Source organism: Excalfactoria chinensis, chromosome 6 (assembly GCF_039878825.1).
Source record: "Excalfactoria chinensis isolate bCotChi1 chromosome 6, bCotChi1.hap2, whole genome shotgun sequence".
NCBI classification, from domain to species: domain Eukaryota; kingdom Metazoa; phylum Chordata; class Aves; order Galliformes; family Phasianidae; genus Excalfactoria; species Excalfactoria chinensis.
Window position 1 is genome coordinate 11,251,227 of NC_092830.1, and position 20,231 is coordinate 11,271,457.

Below are 20,231 nucleotides of genomic sequence, written 5' to 3' on the forward strand. Positions count from 1 at the left end.
ACTGTGCAAACTGGACTGTGCAAACTGGACTGTGCAAACTGGACTGTGCAAACTGGACTGTGCAAACTGACACTATGATTGTCCATAGAACTTGTTGCTAAACACATGCTGTTGATTAAATACATGCAGGGGCACTATTCTTGTTCAAAGCACGGTACAGAAAATCTGCAATGGAGAAGAAAAACACATCTATTTAAGCTACAGCAGCGCACAGTAAATTTAGGCATTACCTAGATCTGCAGACAGAATACTTCCAGGCATACTTACAGGGACCGGTGAATTCATATACAGAGAAATGTGTTCAAAAACAGCATGAATGAAAAGTTTATTTTATTATCTAAATACTCTTAATTTAGTTAGAAGACATTCAGATTATTCTGTTCTCAAAATGCATCTTGTTGGCAGTAACGGGTTATGCAACAACATCTATTTCCTGTCTTTATGAATACACAGTATTCAAGACTGATTAGATCTTAGGCTGTCACATTGATTAGCCTAACTCCTGCCCATGAAACTGTTAAAATATGTTGCTTTCTTAAGCTGTATCCTTTCTCAAAGATCTGTATGGACCTATTCTAGCAGGATTCATTGCATACTTACCACAGAGATGCTCTCTGCAAAGGGCATGCCACGATTTTCATTGGGCATCCAGATGTTGCACATCACTGTCATCTAGTATTCTGTAGATACCAGATCCCAGTTCACATTCCCATGAAACAGCTGTAGATCCATCTTATCAGTGTCAGTATACCTGCCCAGTACCATAGGTCACAACCTTTTGAACACTGCTACACATGTCCTTGATTTTTGTAAAGCCTTTTGGTATTGCATTACACTGCACTGATTCTACAGTGAAATACTAACACGGGTGCAATCACACCATCAAGCCAATTCTCACTTTGATAATAAACTGTTCTACAAGCACCTTTCTCTTAAAAAGTAACTGAACAGATCTTACCTCTCACTCCAGCAACATCTGAGATGCCACTTCTTGCAGGAGCTGCAATCACAGTAGGCTCTAATTCAGCCAGTCCTACTGGCTTGTGGAAGTAGCTCTGTTGCACTAAACTATGTCATTTGCAACTTTCTGCAGCTTTTATTGTGTAGATGTTTTATTGGAAGCTGATGAATGAAAACTAATTCTCTACAGCTACATCCGCTACCTCAAATGGGAAAAACTTTCAAGCATGGTTCAAGCAACTTCTTTGGCTTCAAATAAATGGTAAACTAAGTATGGTATGAAACAACATAACCATTTTGTACATAGAACACTTACTCTGTATCTATTTTCTTGGGTGACGTTGTTGTGTAAATGCAGAATTGTGGAATTAAATGACAACTTATTTCACCTAATAAGTACTATAAATATCACTTCAACCTTCTTGTATTCTACCTTCTCTTTCCTCTCCAGCAAGAAAACTACTTAAGGATTTCACTATGCAAGGGAACTTCAAGCAGCTCCTAAGGATGTTCATTGTGCCACTTGTAACCATCAGCGATCGCGTAACTTGTAATACAGTTATCAGCATCTGCAAACACAACATTAAAAAAGGTCACATTGATTTTTTATTATTAATTAAATAAGTGTAAAGAAACAATAAAGTGATCTATCTTTGGCATTTAATCTTTGCAATTGAATGAAATATTACTGCACCTCCGTGCATCACCACAGCCATAAATCATCAGTTGCATTTCAAGAGCAAAGCAGGGCAGAGCTACAAATCCCTACATCACAAAATAACAACACAAACTTACTGAGAATTCTTTGGCAGACTACCCAATTGTAAACCAGCTGTACAAAACAAATAGTCTTTTAACATTGCTGCTTTGAGGACATTCCTCTCTAGGAAGATAGAAATGATTCTTAAGATAAAAGCTGCTGTGAAGATATATTCAGCATACTGAATATACTCAAAATACAGAAGGCATGCCTTGAACATCACATGCGCATTGACCTGAGAGCATACAGAGATAAAGTACTTGTAATCCAAGATGAATTTCAAAAGCAATGAGCAGCACAACACATAGAATGAGCAAATTATCTATAATGAAAATAAACTCCACCAAGTTTTCAAACTAAAACCCTGCTCATTTCATAATCCAGTAGGCCCATAACTATCACTGCTGCATCCAAAATTACTTCGGTAAAAGCAAGTGCTACAGGGCCCAGCATGTCTCAGTCTTACACATTTGACTAGCGGGGATGTCTGCTCTACCTAGGCAATTGGTGGTGCGTGCTGCTGATGGGTATCCACAACATAACAGTTCTCAACCAGTTTACTAATATGTAATGACACAAACTGGTTGATAAGGACTACAATGCAGAGAAACCTTCTAAGCTTTAGCAGTAATACCTGAACAGTAGGAATCATAGCATTATTCAGGTTGTTAAAAGCAGATTATTGTGAATCAGCCCCGTAATGGAGTTTGCATAGACAGATTTTCTTCAAGCTGAAATTGACTGAATATGAGCATAGAGTATTCCACCTCATGAAGGCTTTATTACAAGAGACATACAGAAATACAGTGCAAAATACTGGATACATAGCTGCTACTGCAAAATCAAAAAGGATCTGTTTGACCTCAGAAACATTAAATACACCCTGGGAAGAAGCCATTACTTTCAGGGCAGTCCTGTTTTCACAGTTCACATGTAGAGTAGCGTGAACGTAAATTTTGCAACAGAAAATATTTGAAAAAGATACCTTCAATTTGCAGATTTAAGTAGCTATGAACAAGAACAATTTTATTTTTTAAGAACAAGCCATCAATTCACTTAACGTACTTCCAATAATGTCATAGGAGGTATCTGGAATTTCAAGTCCTGTCCTATTCTTTTACAATTACTTCATCACTCTAATACACCTTTAAGAAAGCTTCAATTTTATAGATATTTGCATGCAGAAAAAAGGAAGTTGTTTAAAAAAAAAAAAAAAATAAAGAAAGAAAAAAAAAATCTGAGCATACAAAACAACCATTCACTTCCTATACGGTGTCTTCACATGCATACAACAAATGAATGACTGGGGAATTAATATTCCATACACAGGCCCATGCTGACATCCTCATAACACTGACTGTACATTAGTAGCTTGATGCAGTACCTGCTTAGCACTGCGTTACTATTAAACTGAGCGCCTCTTGGCAGACGTTTTGCCATTGGTTCCAGAACAGACAAGTGTTAACAACACAGAGCTCTCAATACTTCTTAATGTCGAATGAAGCATGGACATTGTTCTTAATAAAGTTTTAATTTCCACTAGTGAACTATGCAGGAAGTATCAGAACAATACTAAATAGAAAATATACCTCTGACAACTATGTAAATGTAACACAGGAGATTCCAAGGACTGGAGTGTAACACAAAACAATTATAAACCACACAGTAAAAATCTATTAGATTCAGATCTAAGGTAAGTTTTACATGCTGTTTCTAGCTTCAATATATGAAAAGTCATATACAACTGCTTAATCTGAATCATATTATTTTTCTCCGGAAGAGGAAGGTGATCAGAATACTAGTTTAGGTCTCCCAAATAAAGCTCAGTTTTAATTTTTTGAAGTATTTATTTTCATTGAATTTTTCTCCCTGAAATAGACCACCACAGTAAAAATATCTGTTCCATTTGTAAACATTACCTAGAAACAGAAATGCCTCCCATAGGCAGGACTAAGTCCCAGATATGTGTAATCACACTCTTATCCAATACACAAGCAACACTTAGTGAGCAAGCTTTATTTTCTCATGGCTCATTCACTGGGAGAATGAGTAATTCTGGTTGCTATACAGACAAGGGAATAACTCATAGCTTTTTTCCTATTTAAGAATTAAGCAATATTCTCCACAAAGACATTAGATAGAAAACACAAAGTGAACTTAAGAAACGCATCTTCATATCTTCAAACAGTTTGTGATTGCTTTGCCACAGGATTTTGTGTCCAGTTTGTCTTAGAGATGTTGAAACAATCCTATCATCTACACACAAAGGCTGTTAAACACAGAGCTACCTGTGGTTGAGGCAGGCACTCAACTGCAGCTTTCTGAAGGACAGAAGGATACCCAGTGAAATGTTCACCATAAGTGCATCTTGTTTGATGCTTCCTAACCATTTTCTGCAGGCTGCTGTTACACACTGGATACTGGGTTGGCTAAACTTTGGGAATTCATATAGACAGCCTCGTACTCTGATGTATTAACCTTACATACTTGTAGTTCTTGATTTCAGTATTTTGAGTATTCCAGAGAGGCTAAAAGACATCCACACCTACAAGAAACGACAAGTTAAAACTTATGCCAAATACATGGCAAACATCACTGTAATGCTCAGTTCAAATTACAAGCTCACTGTACATCAGCACTCAAATCCATCTCCAGTCAATATTGCACAGTGTGAGATAAGTCGAGGCAATAACACTAGAAGTTAATTTAACCATGGCTAAAAAGATAAGAGAAACACAATGGAGGTAAAAAACACATCATCTTCAGACCCTAACTTAAGAAATAAGAAAGCCCCATCACTTTCTAATAGCATTTGGACAAATCTTTTTCATCCTCTCCTAACTGTTTTCTAAGATAACATGTAAGCATCGGGGCATTCTCATTGCAGCATAAGCATCAGGAAAACAAAGCAATTCATGCTCATTTAGGAAAACTCTATATTGATGCAGCTAGATAGCAGTTCAACACTACTAATAACAAACTAAAATTAAAGCAGCAGACAGAAAATTAAAGGTGTGGGAAGATGGAGCTGCAACAATGTAACATAAGCAGAGGAAAGTTAGCAGAGAAAGTTTCTGATTTCTCTCACATTGCACACCAGGCAACTAAGAGTTCATCAGGCTCCAGTTTACAGCTGGGGACAGCTGAAATTGTGAGACTGCAGGAAGAATAAAGGCCATTCTGGTGTATTTTTTCTTTAATAAATGGTGAAAATTACTGGACTCTGGGTTCACATTACAAAGTACAAAGAAAACAATGAACACTTCTTTGAGAAGAGGTTACTGGTAGATCACAGCTCCTTTGAAGTACAATTCTCTACAGCAATATGGCAACACATTAAGAAATTGCCACCAAACCAGCATCATATATCTACCAGGAAATATCAGTGAAGAACCAGAAAATGCACCATGAATTCCATGATGGGCATGTACAGAGACCTACATTCCAATCAGTAGTTATGTTTTTATTTTTTTATTATATATATTTATTATATATAAACTATTTTATTATAATTTGGCATTACACAAAACCTGGTTGCCCCCTGTTAGTTACAGTTAGTACAAAAAGCACGCACCAACCGCTTAGTGCTCATGAATTAACAGAACGAGCATTCAACAGAGGAACACTCCTAATTGGCCTTTTCTGCCCTCAAGACCCACTGAACGAGGGGACCACAGCTCGGCTCCTCACCCTCTTCCCTGTAACATTCTTTCCTTTAAAGACAAATGTAAGTCCTGTAATTTGAACGGCGTAGACGGTAGATGTATCTGATGGTAGATGCCTATAGAAGAGCACACCCTTTTATCAGGCAAATAATGGCACTCCCCAGAGGGCTCCTACATCTTCAGCTATGTGCGATTCCAACTCTGGTAAAGGTGGTTTCTCTATAGTTAACGGTCTTCAATAGGTTTATCTTCCACGAATTTGTCAATCTTTCCAGCAGTGAATGCAATACCTCAAAAGCTGTATCATCCTGGCACAGTACATTTCATAGATCAAGAGGTTAAGCAAGATTTACTTCTGATCGGACCCAGTCACAGCTTGCAAACACTCAAACAGAACAGGAGCTGCCATAGCGTGGGAATCAAATGTTGTTTCTGCATTTAGAACAAAGTAAGAACATATAAGTAAAGAAATTTGTAGTTATAAGGTAGAAGTCATAGGTACAAAGGCTGCAGCTCCTGTCAGTCCAGCTGTCTGAAATCAAACTACCGATTTTTGGTGCTGGACAAATAAGGCCTGAGTAATAAAGGATCTAAAGAGGAGAAGTTAAAATAATTAACAGTATATAGATATAAACTAGCAACAACATGTGTTTTAATATTTTCTAGTACACACTGTACAAATATACAAGTAGTGACATAGCTAAGGATGTGCCTGAAGAGATATCGATAAGGAGGACGGCGACTGACTGATACAAGATAGCACGTGAATTAACAAGTTTCAGAATGAAATTAACAAATGCAAACCTTGGGTAAAACTGTAAAATTATACTACCAGCAGCATTTTAAAAACAGCAAGTGAAATAGCTCGGATCTGGGTTCAGGTGCCAAGTTGGTATTCATTTATGCTGACCTCACTTCACATGTATTTAATATCAACATACTCACTTGTGACCCATAGACCTGACCTCGGCAAGACCAATCCCTTCTAGAAAGGCATCTAGTAGCCTGCTGATAATCTGTGAAGAGAATGCACTACAGTAGTCCTTCACTGCCTGCTCCTGTTCTTCAATGGGGAAAACTGTTTCAGTGCTGTCGGTGTTCTGCTTGGTAATGCACTATCGCTCCTCCTTCCACACAGAGCAAATAAACAGTTCATCCAAAATTAATTCATTGCAAGCTCCATGTCTTAGAGAAAGCCCAAGGCTGGTGATGTTTTCACTTCAGGTTGCAGTATCTCCAGGCTGTCCCAGGGAAAAAGAGAGAAGCAGCACAACTCTACAGTGGTGGTCTGGGCAACTATACACTGGTGTAATAACACTTGCTCCATAAGACTGCATTCATCAAAAGTGCCGAACCAGAAATAACCCATCCAAATCCCCTTGGTTTGAAAGCACTTTTCATCTAACAGTCTGATATTAACATGTGACCATAAATAACACGTACAAATAAACACATGGATAAACACCTAACAGTTCTAAAGCTCTCATAGGGTTGAACTTGCTTCATAAGATGTGTGGAATCCTGTACAGCTTACTTGGCAAAAGAAATAAGAGTAGCAACAATGTATTAAAAAAGTACCACACTGAAGTATTGCTAGCCTTAGTGTTCTTCCAGACCTTGCCTGGAACAATCCATTCTCACAACGCACAAAGGGCTAGTATACGCCTAGCCTGACTTCACCTGCTTTGCTGCCTTGAAGCACAAGGAGGAGAAAAGGGACATACGTTGAGATTCCTACACTGAGGAACTTGAAATTCTCTGGGGAAAAGGCCTCCTGTTTGTCCAGCTGCGTATACTAGAATGTAGTGGAAAAGATTGAATGCAGGAGTGGAGTACATTAGAGAGCAGAAGGCTTTGGGGGAGTTTTTAAAGGACTAGAAGACAAGCACAATAAGCATTTTGTCTGTCATGGGGTGAAGAGGTGCAGGAGGAGAGGTTCTGGGAGTTACTCACCGGGAAAGGAGGAGCTGTAGCACAAAGTTGGATAGGTTGTCAACTATGTTGCTGAGGCAGAAGGGGGATGGACAGTAGAAAGTGAGGAGCTAGATGCTCTGTACTGGAATGAGCTGCAAATTGGGACATACACTGAGGGGCATTCAGCTAAGAGACAATGAAAAGTAGAGTGAAAACCCTGCAGGGTGTGCAGGACTTTGAAGTAGGTTTAAATTCAAAACAATTCTAGCCAAGGATACCCTAATTAAGGATTTAGGTACTTAAGCACATATTCGAGAACTTTCCCCTGATCACCCTACCCACACATCAAGTCTTCCTACTCCTATCGCCAGAGATGCACTAATTATGGCTCACGTATTCCAGTCCATCAATTGAAGCATAAAAGACATTACATAATCTATAGCTATTGGGAAGAAAGGAAATATCCTGGTGTATTTCTGGATCCCAAAAATCCATGTGAGAGTCGAGCCTCAATCACAGAAAAACTAAGAGGGTACCAGGAAAACAGACAAAATGAATAAAATTCCTTAAGACAGTGAAACTCAAAACATTGTCTCAAAACCATTGTGAACTGAGAAGTCAGATGCTGCAGTGTTTGAGTTAACACTAATCACAACAGTTTGCTGTCTACTTGCTTTTACATGTTCACAACCTAATTGTAAAGGAAGCCAAAGGCCCTGCTTGGCTATTGAGGATACCAACTAAGCAGAAATCTAGTGACACACAGAAAAATCATAACAAATCTCACAGTTCATTTCCAGCCCTTAAGTAACCAGCTCTGCTACTTTCATTAGGGAAACAGAATGAAGTAGGAGTTTTGCCTGCAGGCTCACATGCCTCAGTAAGGCTATAACAAACAGCACCTGAATTCGAGTGGACTGGAACTGTGATAGGTAAGGGTTCAGTTTGTTAGTCAGATTGAAACTCAATGGTGCTTTCTCAGGTGTCTTGGAATGTAAATATCATTGTAAAATATAAATTGTGTAGTAAACGAGGAAAACTAAGAAGCTGCAGGCATTGCAAAATACGCATTGCCAGGGCACATAAGCTGCTAGAAAATAACCAGAGAATAACAGAAAAGATTGCTGAATTTCATCCCTAGAATCATCAGGAGACAAGAAAGTGCCCCCCTCCACGCAACAACATAGGACCCCAGCAATAACCTGTGCAGCCACAAGAATGACTGGAACGTATGCAAGAGATAAGAACTGTGTAACTGCAGAACTGATCCTTTGTTCAAGTTGCGACCTTGGCACCTTGGTGGAGTGTAGACTGCCCTCAGCACCCAGCACTGTTTTGCTCATTGCACCACCTTGCTTAATTGAATAAATCTATCCCTTTATGTATCACACTAGACTTTGTCTGGCTTTGTCATGGGAATCTGTAACAGGGACATTATACTAGACCTTAAGGAGCAGTAGGTAAAGCATCTACTGAAGACACTGGGCAAAGAAGAGGAGGCCAGGAAGAAAACTAGTCTCAAGAACAGTCTGAGGGGAAATTGCAGTGCCAGCCTTGAAACTTAACAGGTTCCGTGCTACTCAGTTACATGCGCTGGGAGCCATCAGAGGTAAGCAGAAATAACTGACAGCCACCACAATACTCTTCCTACACTATCAAAACAGCACAGCAACATTGACAGCTAAATCCCATAAACAAGCTATTGCAATTAGAAGAAAGCATAGGGCTTGCCTGTGGAAGCCAAGAGATCATCTTGCCAGCATGGGAAAACAGAGCCAATACAACTGTGTATATTGCTGATGCCCGTTCCGTTCAAAATTTCCAGCAAGCTGAAAGGCAAGGTATCTAAAACAGGAGAGAGAAATATAAAGCCACAGTGGATCCTACTAAACACATTTAAAGCAACACAGGCCCTAAGACTGCTCAGCCACCTTAAATCCCTCTGCCACAGGTAAGGAAGGAAGGCAGCAGTCCCTTGGCTTTCTGCCTTCACCTGTGTTGCCACTACACTGTAGGCTGCCCACCCTACACAATTGACCTCTTAACCTCCTGGTTGAAAAACATCCACTCTTCCTTAGGGGTGAATTTTGAACCTACAGCGTGCCCCACAGTTGCTTTCCCAAATGCAATACGGTGAGAGTAAGGCTAACAGCAACGCATTTACAACAGGAGACTTTCTGCTTCTGGTGTTCAAGGGAGATTTGACTACAGTAATTGTTCTGCTCCCTGTATTTAAAGAGGCTGCATTGCATACCATGGTTTTCATTTTATTTAACCAAGTGGAGAACAACAACATGACTAACCTAGAGATGGATTTAATAACTAACAAAATAGACTTGAAAAAAGGGCAATTAAAGGTCTTAAAAGTTCCCACAGGTGTGGATGAACATTAAGAATACTCGTGGAATCACTAAATCATTTGGGTTGAAAGGAACATTTAGAAGATCACCTAGTTGCAATTGCCCTGCTGTCAGCAGGGACACCTCCCTCTAGACAAAGTTGCTTCATGCCTCATCCAGCCTGGCTTTGTATGCTTGGGAAGGGGGGGAGGGATTCATAACCTCAATGGGCAATACGTTCCAGCATCTCACCGCCCTCACAGTAAAAAATTTCGTTCCGATTGCTAGTTCAAATCTACCCTTTTCCAGTTTAAAGCTATTTTCTTCCATCCTGCTACTGCACACCCTTAAAGAAGTCCCTCCCCCATAGCCTTCAGCACATCAGCGTGCACAGGTAAGTCCTAATCAAAAACAGTTAACGCTGCAGGTGAGATGAGGGAAGAAAAGCAGTATGTGATGCAAAGTGGAAAAGTATAAGTCCTAATGATGCTTGCCTGGATGTTCCAGAGCAAACCTTCAACAAAACAGCTCTGACAGTGTTCATCCATACCTCAGCACCTCTGGAATTGAGGACATATATGCATTCTTTGTTTTTATTTTATATATACAGGCAGCAGCTTCCAAAGTTTAATCAAGGCAAAAAGTTGATTAACTGCCTTCAGCTGAAGCCTGCCAGCAAACAGCCCTCTACCTATGCACTGAGCATTTGCTGTGTGCTGTTTTAGCCTTTGAACATTTCTGTGGCACCCCATCCCAAAAGCTCACCACTCACCTCAGCAGCTGGCTGGAAGATTAGCTCTACAGCTCACATCAGAAAGGACCACTTTTACAGATAAATGAGGAAGAAACTGAGGAATTCTGACTGTGCATGAGGAAAAGGGGCCAGAACAGAAAGAAGTACAGAAATAGCTTTTGCTTTGCAATGAAGACAAGCATTTCTAGGTATACATATGCAAAATGAAGCTGAAGTACTAAGAAATACCTTCAGACCAAACACAACACAACCTGTGTAAAAGAAGCGTTCAATATAAGTAGTAGTACTACAAACATGCCTCATCCATTCCTTTCAGCAAGCAAATCTCTCTAGTCACTTAATGGCAGTCACCAGTTAACCGAGTTTGGGGAGAAACTTAGTAGGAATAGGCAGGACTTGGGAGGAGTTTGATAGAATGGGGGCAAGGCTTTGGCTTATCCATAGCACATTTCAAAGGAATAAGCTCCTGGAATTGCAGATCTGAAACCTTCAGATAAGAAACTGGACCAATCACCGTAAAAGAAAGCTCGTTCAAACTGACTTGACTATACATTGTGCATATCCAAGAAGGAGTGAAAAGCAAGAAAACATTCAAGGTATTAGTTAGCATAGGACAACCCACTGTGTAGAATGGTTTAGCAATACCTACTTTGGGAAATCATGAGTGTGCATTTTGCATGGTATAAATATGACTGCTTGAGGGACACTAGTTGCACAGCTGGGGTAGTGTAGTGGAAACTCCACATCCTTCAGGTGCATATACCTTAAATGAACTACCTTCCATTGTGACTCTTGCTAGTCAGAGTGTTGTTCTGCAGGTCAACTGCACTGTTCCAGCAACAGGTTAAGACACTAAGGAGAAAGCTTTTTAGTCTGTCTTTTAAGCCTCCTAGAAGCAAAAGCTACTCATTCCCTATATGCTGGGATCTACTTGCTTCCTACATGCGCACAACACACCCGCCAGATTTAATAACCTCAACAGCCTGCATATCCCATAGAGCAGAGAGAAGACAGGATAAACATGATGAAGTCAGCATGTCAAAGTGTAGCTATGGCCACATTCATTGAAATGTCGTGTTGCTCTTGAAAATAAAATTAACACCATTAGTTAAATAACACTCAAAAGGATTTCAGAAATGCAAACCCGTACCTGCCTTCAGTGACACTGCAGAACTGGCTTCCTCTTCCATCAGCTAACAAACCTGAGGACTCGAGCTGATTCCTTGTCAAAACATCCTGATCAACAATTACACTTCTGGCCAAGCAACACGTGCCTGTACCCAAAAAGAACATAATATTAACTGACAAATTAGTTAAGAACACCCCTCCCCAGAAGGAATTATGTCCTTTTCTGAAAGAAATCAAAGACTAGTTAATAAAAGAAGGAAATTCTCACTTAGCACTTACACCCTCCCAGGCACAGCTGTTGCTGCAGAGTTTCTGCGACAGCTGTGTATGCCTCTTACTACTAATCCCTTCACTTCCCCTGGAGGTACCCATATCACCTGGGAGCAGTTACTGTGGAAACCACAGACAGTCGGTCTTCCCTCAGAGAAAGTGTTACTAAGAGGGAAGTGAGGAGGAAGGAGGGTATTCAGGTGATGTTATTGAACAGTGCAGCAATCAAAACTACATACTAAGCTGAGAGGATTTGAATCAATTTATTTTTCCAGCAACAGGAATTTCAGTACATCTCCTCTGCTCAAAACAGAGATAACAGCCTCGGTGCCGCTCACTCCACATTAGATAACAGTGCCACATAAAACCTCAAGTGTTGGAAAGAAGCTATGGGAGTCAGTGAGGCAAGGTGTGCAACAGAGCAAAACCAGAAACGGCAAAATGCTGTCTACACAGCTTTGCCCTCAGCTCAAAGGAAACAAAACTATCCGCAACCATGGCAGGGCAAGCGAACATATCGGAGCCTATCTAGGAGACAGGAAGATGAGGGCCCCAATACTGTGGCTGTGTGGGCTGGCATGGCCTCCCCTTCTTAGTCAGCAACTGAACAAGCTGATCCTTTACTCAGCCCCAGTAAGACCTCAGCTGCAGAACTGTGTCCAGTTCTGGGCTCCCTAGTACCAAAAAAGACAGGGACCTCTTGGAAAAAATCCAGCAGAGGGCCACAAAGATAGTGAAGGGACTGGAGCATCTCCCCTATGAAGAAAGGCTAAGCAAACTGGGTCTGTTTAGCCTTGAGAAAAGATAACTGAGAGGGGATCTAATTCAGGTATATAAATATCTGAGGTGTGGGGGGCAATAGCAGCAAGGCCAGTCTCTCTTCAGTGGTGTGCGGAGACATGACAAGGGGAAGTGGACATACTATGGAACATAGGAAGATCCACACAAACGTGTGCAAGAACTTCTGTACAGTGAGTGTGATGGTGCACTGGAACAGGCTGCCCAATGGGGTTATTCAAGTCCCACTTGGACTCCTACCTGTGCAACCTTGTCCCTTCCAACCCCTACAGTTCTGTGATTCTGTGAAGTACATGGCTGGGAAAGACACAAAGCAGTGGTCACAGTAGTAGATGGTTAGTGAGCCCTGTGAAACAGGTTGGCACTGTGCCTCCCTGCCAGCCACACCTGTGAGTAGGCTCTTAACAGGCAAGAAAAGTTACAAGTAGTTAAACATCAGAACAAGAACACAAAAATGAGCAACTTCAGATGGAAGAAAAATGCTGGGCAAGTGCTGAGGTTTAACCTCACAGGTGGGAATGCACCACAGAGTCACTAACTACAGTGGCATGGGGAGAGAATGGGGGGGAAATTATATAACACCACATAGGTTGATATAAGCCTATTTACTAAAATAGAGAAAAGGATATGAATTACAAGCTTATATACATAAATGGATATAAACAACTGGTGATGCACAAGTAATTGCTCACCACCTCCTGACCAATGCTCCAGCTAAACCTGGAACAGAAGACAGATGAACACCCACCCCCCGTAGGTCAGATTCAGGCCTCTCTCCTAACTCTGCTACCTCCCAGCTCCTTGCACACTTTGCTGTGAACAGCCTCAACTCTGTACAACAATGCTTTACAACACATTCAATAATAATAAAAAATATTATTAATTAATAAAATGATATCATAGTTATCAACTAGAGAAAAAATTAAACCAATATGCCACGCACTCTGAATAAAGCAATTACAGCCCAGTTGAAACAAAGACAGTAAACTGGGGACAGCTCTACCTTGGAGGTGATAGCTGTGACTCAGAAGATAGCTCTCTTCAGACCTGTCGATCTCAACTTCTATTAACATAACATGCATTAATACAAGGGCACCGATTTCTCTCTTGACATACTCAAAATACAAACAAGACAAAGCAGCCTGTCTACAGACTATTTCCCAACAGCTTACCTAAGATCCTCATGCACTGCACAAAGGGGCATTCACCATTGATGGGCCACAGAGGCAGGAAGCATTTCTCTAAACCACACAGCCTTCACAATCCTGTCTCGTGGACAAGAACAAATCACGCTACCTGAAGGCAGAAGTGGATTGGCATATCACTTCCCCAAGCAGCTAATGGAAAAACAAGTCCAGGGGGTCACAGAAAAAGCAGCAGCTGTCTCAAGTGGCTGGAACATACTCTAAGCCCAGGCCCCTGCAAAAGATTTATCTACCTGGGAGCTCTCACGTGCTATCCAGAGAACCAATATTACAAACACAACAACCACAGCACATTACAAACTACCTCTTTCTTTTTAGAATAAAAACTAAATGAGAATTTTTCATCCTCTTCTGAATAAGTCCCATATCCAAACAGCAAAATAATTATACACTGTCTTACTGAAGCATCTGTGTAGTGTCTTAGGTAAGACAGCACACTCAGAAGAAAAACAACTAAATAGAAAGAAACTGTGATCAGGTTCTAAAGAGTTAAGCTGACGCCTACATTCATGCAGTAGAGGCATTTTCATACATAAAACCTTGAACTTCAAATAGCATATAATACAGAGACAGCACGATGGATAACTTAAGACTTTAATACCACAACAGGAGATGATAAAGAAATGAAGCTAAAAATTAATAATAATAATAAAAAAGAAACATAACAGGTTCTCATGCCGTATCAGTTGTCACAGCATGAATCATCAGCTTAAGCACAGCATTAGAGGACATGCTTACATGACTTTTAGAACATGACATTTAGAACAAGTTAATAAACATTTGGTCAGCTCAGCATGAAGTCAGATTCATTTCCACTCAGCTGTACTCCTTTAGTCAATGAAACAGCCGCTCCCATATAGAGATGTCCAGTACAGTCAATGATCCGAGTCCTTCACAGAAAGCAACTTCTTGTGGATGTACCCAGACGGTTAGTAATTATGGACAACTGCATTGCACTCGAAGGGAAAAACACCAGTCTTAAACTGATCAGTTATGATGCAACTACACCTAGTTCACATCTCACACCAAAACCCTTGGAATCAGCTCCACATTTCCTCTAGCACTTCCTGTCTGTGGTACCATAGCAGCATTCAGTACCCAAATAAGTCAGTACCCATCAGAGCTGGTATTGATTTTAGACTCTGATTCACAATGTGTAGTTTTTATCTAGGCCAATTTAGTAGTGATGAACTGTACTACTTTAAATAGATAACCATACATTACAGAAACTTATTTTCTAGGGAGAAGGTGTCATGCACAATTAACTCTCCTCGTTTGAAGAGTCAGCACCCTGCAAAGAAAGCACTGGCATTCAGGGCATGCATTTTGGCACACGGTGTTTTGTAACACTTCACCAATTTATGATGAAACCAAGGCAAATATCACACTCAATGATTTTTCATTTTCACTAATTATCCCCGTGTACTCAATTAAAAAAAAAAAAGTAAACCCTTAGATATCTCTGAAAATAAAGATCCACAATCCAACCAAAATACCCAACACATCTCTCTTGATACTCCTTAATCTCTTATCTTTTGTTCCCTCAAAAACATGCATTCCATTTGAAAAGCATTAAAGCCACCTGCTTAATGCACATTTTCAACCTTTTATTATACACCAAAAATACCCGGAAAACAGCATGACGAGCCAAGTAAACATCTTAAAGGGACCTAAAAGAAAAAAAGTCTCACAGTATATTCTGGAAAAAAACGAAGGTTTTGTGGAATAAATGCCAATTAGGAAGTTTAAAGATGACAGAAACCAGCTCATTTTCAACAACATATGCACCAGTGAAAGGAACCTAAAACTGCAGAAACACCTCGAATCAGCCAAATAAACCCTCCCACACAAAACAAGACTATTAGCGAAACAAGAACCACAAAACATCCCTACTCAGACATCAGAGCTGGCTGAAGTAGGCCTGCTACAAGCATACACCTCAAAAAGCAAAGGAGAGAGGGATTACACATTGCTTCAGGCTAGTGCAAAGCCAGGCAGATGAAAGGGCTCACCATGCCGAGAGACCTACCTAGAATAAGGAACAAGTGAGCCACATAACGGCTAAAACCCTCCTCCGAAGCTTCATACCCGCTCAATTAGAGTGTGCCAGCAAAAATACAAGTGTACCTGGTGTACAGCTCGGTTCTACATCCACCCACATCAGCTGGGACTTCCTGTAACTTCTTTCTAAAGGTCTCTGGATGAGCCACCAAAAGACTAAAATCCATCAGACTCTGTATCCTTTCTTTCACTGTGACAACAGAACAAGATAAAATGCAACTAAATCAGATCATTCACAACACATAGTATATGAAAGCATACGTACATAAAGCAGTTCCAGCAAACACTGACATTTTAAAGTACCTAAGACCTAAGAGCTCCTTCACAGTAACAGCAGAACATGCTCACGGAGGAGCCTGCATAAACATCCCTACCCTTGTTTTACCTCTGAAGAGATCCTGTATTTTCAGGCTGCCATTCCTTTTCACCTCCAAAAGGTGACGCTGTATTGTAGGTTCCTAGTTCTGCTCTTCACAGAGGCTGCACTACAGCAGAAATTAACAGCCTGCATAAATCAATAACTTGCAGGACTGCACTGCAGACAGCTCTGCAAAATGGGTTGCTCTTACTGAAGTGAGAATACATTCTGTGTTTTAAGCAGACCACAACCTAGATATAGCTTCAAAGCCAGTAATGTCAGCTAAAATGAGAGTAAGTGAACTCTCACTTGAAGACAAACTGCTGGAAGCTACTGAGATAACATTACTCTGGAATAACCATCTGGATCAACAAAAGTCCAGCAAATAATCTTCACAGATCACTATCTCTGCAGGAAAAGAACCCTCAAAGCTAACTACTTTGTTAACTATGACACAACATTAAGAATCCACCAACTGCAACTTCTTAATACCTCTCCTTACCCTCAGACACCTGATATCAGAAGCTTCAAATCTCAACAGTATGTGAGCTGCCAGCCGGTCTTTAAAAAAGTTAAAAAATAAATCCCAAACAATAGCAAGTTAGTAACTACAGAAGTAAAAATAAACTCCAGTAATGCCATTAATAAACTCAGTCCTTCAAAGAATGTAAAAAAATACTTGTGCTCAAACAGCTGGAGACCTAAGGTACAAACTGTCCCCACATTTGCCAATTAAAACAGCCCTGCTCCAACTGACCCAAAGAAGTAAAGTCAGTCTCTGTCCACATTGAGTGTTTTCCATCAATATGAATGGAGGCAGCTAAGGGACACCATGCAGCACAATTAACTTCAGGAAGGAAACATTCAGTGAAGACTCCTAACAAAACCCTCTCTGTGATATGCCCAGCTTTACAGCCTACTCGCACAGTACTGAATAGAGAGTATAATGAATGCACTCTAGCTCCTGGGATGTTATTTTTTCCACCCTATGTAAATGTTACATGACTGTAGTCTCTGTGGGGATTTACTCTGAAGACTCTGTAGGAATTACAAAAACAGTATTACCACTGAACACCATTTTCTATTCAGAAATCAACATTGGCATTCAGACTCCCGGCTACAAAGGGATGTCTACACGTCCCTAAAGACCCTGTTCCTTATCAGAGCAAGATTCGTAACCCTACAGGAAGTGCATGTAATTTCCGATTCTCAAAATCTTCCCTTGTTTTGCATAATAAAATCACTTGCTTGATCTTTACAGTTGCTCTTAGTAACCTCAAGCATTACCTGATAATTTATGAAACCTATGAGCTGAGCAGGCTGCCAAAACATTTACATTATACATCAAGTAATAACCTCCAAAACTCACAGTTCTGTACATTCGAGTAAAAAATCATTTCCACTAGTACTAAAGAGCAATTGAACTAGTCAATGACATTCATGAGTCACCTCTCAGCCCTATTAAGCCAGGCTTTTTTCCCCTAGAACAGGTAGCTTCACACTACCCTAACCTGAAATAATGAATATAAAACAGAAATAAAAGTGTATCTGTAAGCTTGAGAAAATAAAGTAAACAGCAAAAAAGAAACTCTAGAGACAACTCTTATGTCCTAACTTACAAAACTTCACAGCTTTGGTCCATAATTCATACCTGTTTATTCCTGCTTCTCCTGCACCTTTGAGTAGTTGCTACTCCTTCCCTTAAAAGCGGAAAAATAAAAGTAGACAAGCCTGCCTGTTTAAAGTGGCTCACCCAGGCACGGTAGCTCTCCACAACAACGGTACTACACAGCAGCAGGACTTTCTTTCCTAAGCAGCAGATGTTGGAACACTAACAATGTTTCTCAGCTCTGAAGTAACTGAAGGTATAAGTGACTGATTAGAAAAAAACATCCCAAACCACAGAAAACTAAAATTTACTTAAAGAAAAATACAGCCACAGGAACAAAATTAAGTAAACCCACCACTTACCTACAGAAAACCTCCCTTATTCAGGTACCTGTAACAAAAGGTAACTCCACCATCCCCTGCCAGCCCTTAAATGAGGACTGCAAAGGGGAGGATCCTGGCTCCACCCCTTCTTGTCAGCTGCATTGTGTGCACCTGAGCTCCCCCGAGTCAGCCCTAGCTTCCTACCTGATGCTGTCACCTGTTTAATCTCCGACCTACAATTCTGCTGCCACATGAAATGAAAACCTGCTTTCAAAACATAACAAAAGGAAACATGCAGTGAGATCTCTAATGGGAAAGCATTATTTCATAGAATGACAGTTTATGGATTATGAGAAATCATGGAATACACATGAAATGTAAAGGTTAAGCATAAAAGACTGGAATTGCTGCTACAGATCAAACACTAGTAGTGGAAACACAGTCCTCAGAAACATGTTCTTACAGAGAGAAAAATAGCTAAAGCTTAATGTACACATGCATGAAAGAAAGGAAAGACTCACCCAATAGAGGCCTTCAGTCGGCTGGAAACACTGAAGCAAGCAAACAGTAACAAGTATTTAACAGGTTATTAAATGGAAAGACTCACCCAATAGAGACCATCAGTCTGATGGAAACACAGAAGCAAACTCCATCAAAGAACAATCTCAAAGGGATGCAGCTCCAGCCGTGGTCAGCCCTTAAATGAGGTCTAGAGGAGGTGGAGTCAGGCTCTACCCCATACAGAGCACAGCTGAATTACCCTCACCTGTGCTCCCAAAGCTGACCTGAAGCTTGCCTCAGCTGATTAATCAGTGGTTCAGGCTGTGATTACATATACATATACATACATGCACAAATGCATATACTAATACATATGTATTTATTTAACATGCAACACGAGACTGAGCTCAGCTGTCAGGTTTTCAAAGGTACGTTAATGTAACTAGAGGATGGCAATATACAAGGGCTGCAGAGAAATTAGCCCTGCTAGAATCAGAGGAGCAGAGAAGCATGCAGTGAAGCCCAGTGCCCCATGCCACATCTGGGCTGGTGCAGGAAAACGAGTGGGGAGAGCTGCAGCGTGCCCGCTGCGCCTCATCCTTTGCCATCTCCAACATCCCATCTCACGGACAAAGGCTGATACTGGTTGCATGGCCACGGAACTGTCATTAGTGGGCTCCCTGTGATTCACAAAGCAAGACAAGAACATCTGTTCTCAGGTGAGAAAATAAATGGACAGTGCTCTGCCTTTTGTTGTTATAGCCACCGGCTTGGGATCCTTTACGGACTGGCAGGGGACAAAAATGCACCAGAACTTTTCTATAGCCAAAAGGCGTTCGTGTCCTTGTAGCAGCAGGTAACACAGACCACAAAGCTGAAATTCTTTTGCACAGTCACCAGACCACATCAACGTCTTTTTAAATGAGGAAGTGGTGAATCACAAGGACATGGCAGAACATGGCACAGTCTTGGATGGTGTGTGATGCTGACATCTCCTTCCTCTTGGTTTAGAAGTTCATTTGGGCAGAGGAAAGAAGCCATCTTTAAAAGATGGCAATCTTTGCTCTTAGCTATACAGGTGCAGTCTCTCAGCACAGTGCCAAGTCTCAGTGTGCTGTTCCAGACCGTAACTTTGCCTTCTCCACAGTGCACAGTCCTTCCACACAACCTGAAAACTGTCCCTTGTGAATCCCTGTTTTTGGAGATGTCTGGAGCTGGTGCACTAGTACTTGCTTGTGTGTTGCCTTCTTCCCTAATGGTGAATCTCATCTTCCAGACAGGATCTTGTGGCCTGGGTTCTTCAACCACATCTCATCCAGGTATGCATTATAATGACATTCTTCTACTCCACAGCTGGCAGCAAGAAGTACCACAGATGTCCCAGGTGGGGATGTGCAGCCAGTGACCAAACCTGACTAGAAGGAAAGTGCCAGCAGTTCCTGGGGTCTTCTTGTACTCATTCTCTCATCTCCTGTTGTGAAAACTGGGTGAAACCCCTGCTTGGCCCTGCAGTGCTGCAGCTTTGAGCCTCGGCAGCAGTCTTAGGGCTGTAGCATGAAGTGCTGCTTATGCATCTGTTTTGCAGC

General features: G+C 40.9%; 1 long non-coding RNA gene across 1 annotated transcript; it reads right to left on the reverse strand.

The window, feature by feature from the left end:
• Positions 1–5,156: 5,156 nt before the first annotated feature.
• Positions 5,157–18,841, reverse strand: LOC140254316 (uncharacterized). The gene is made up of 3 exons (XR_011904143.1): positions 18,752–18,841; positions 11,543–11,666; positions 5,157–5,817 (listed from the first exon to the last, which is right to left on the reverse strand). It is a non-coding gene; the product is annotated as an uncharacterized lncRNA (long non-coding RNA).
• Between the last annotated feature and the right edge of the window lie 1,390 nt (positions 18,842–20,231).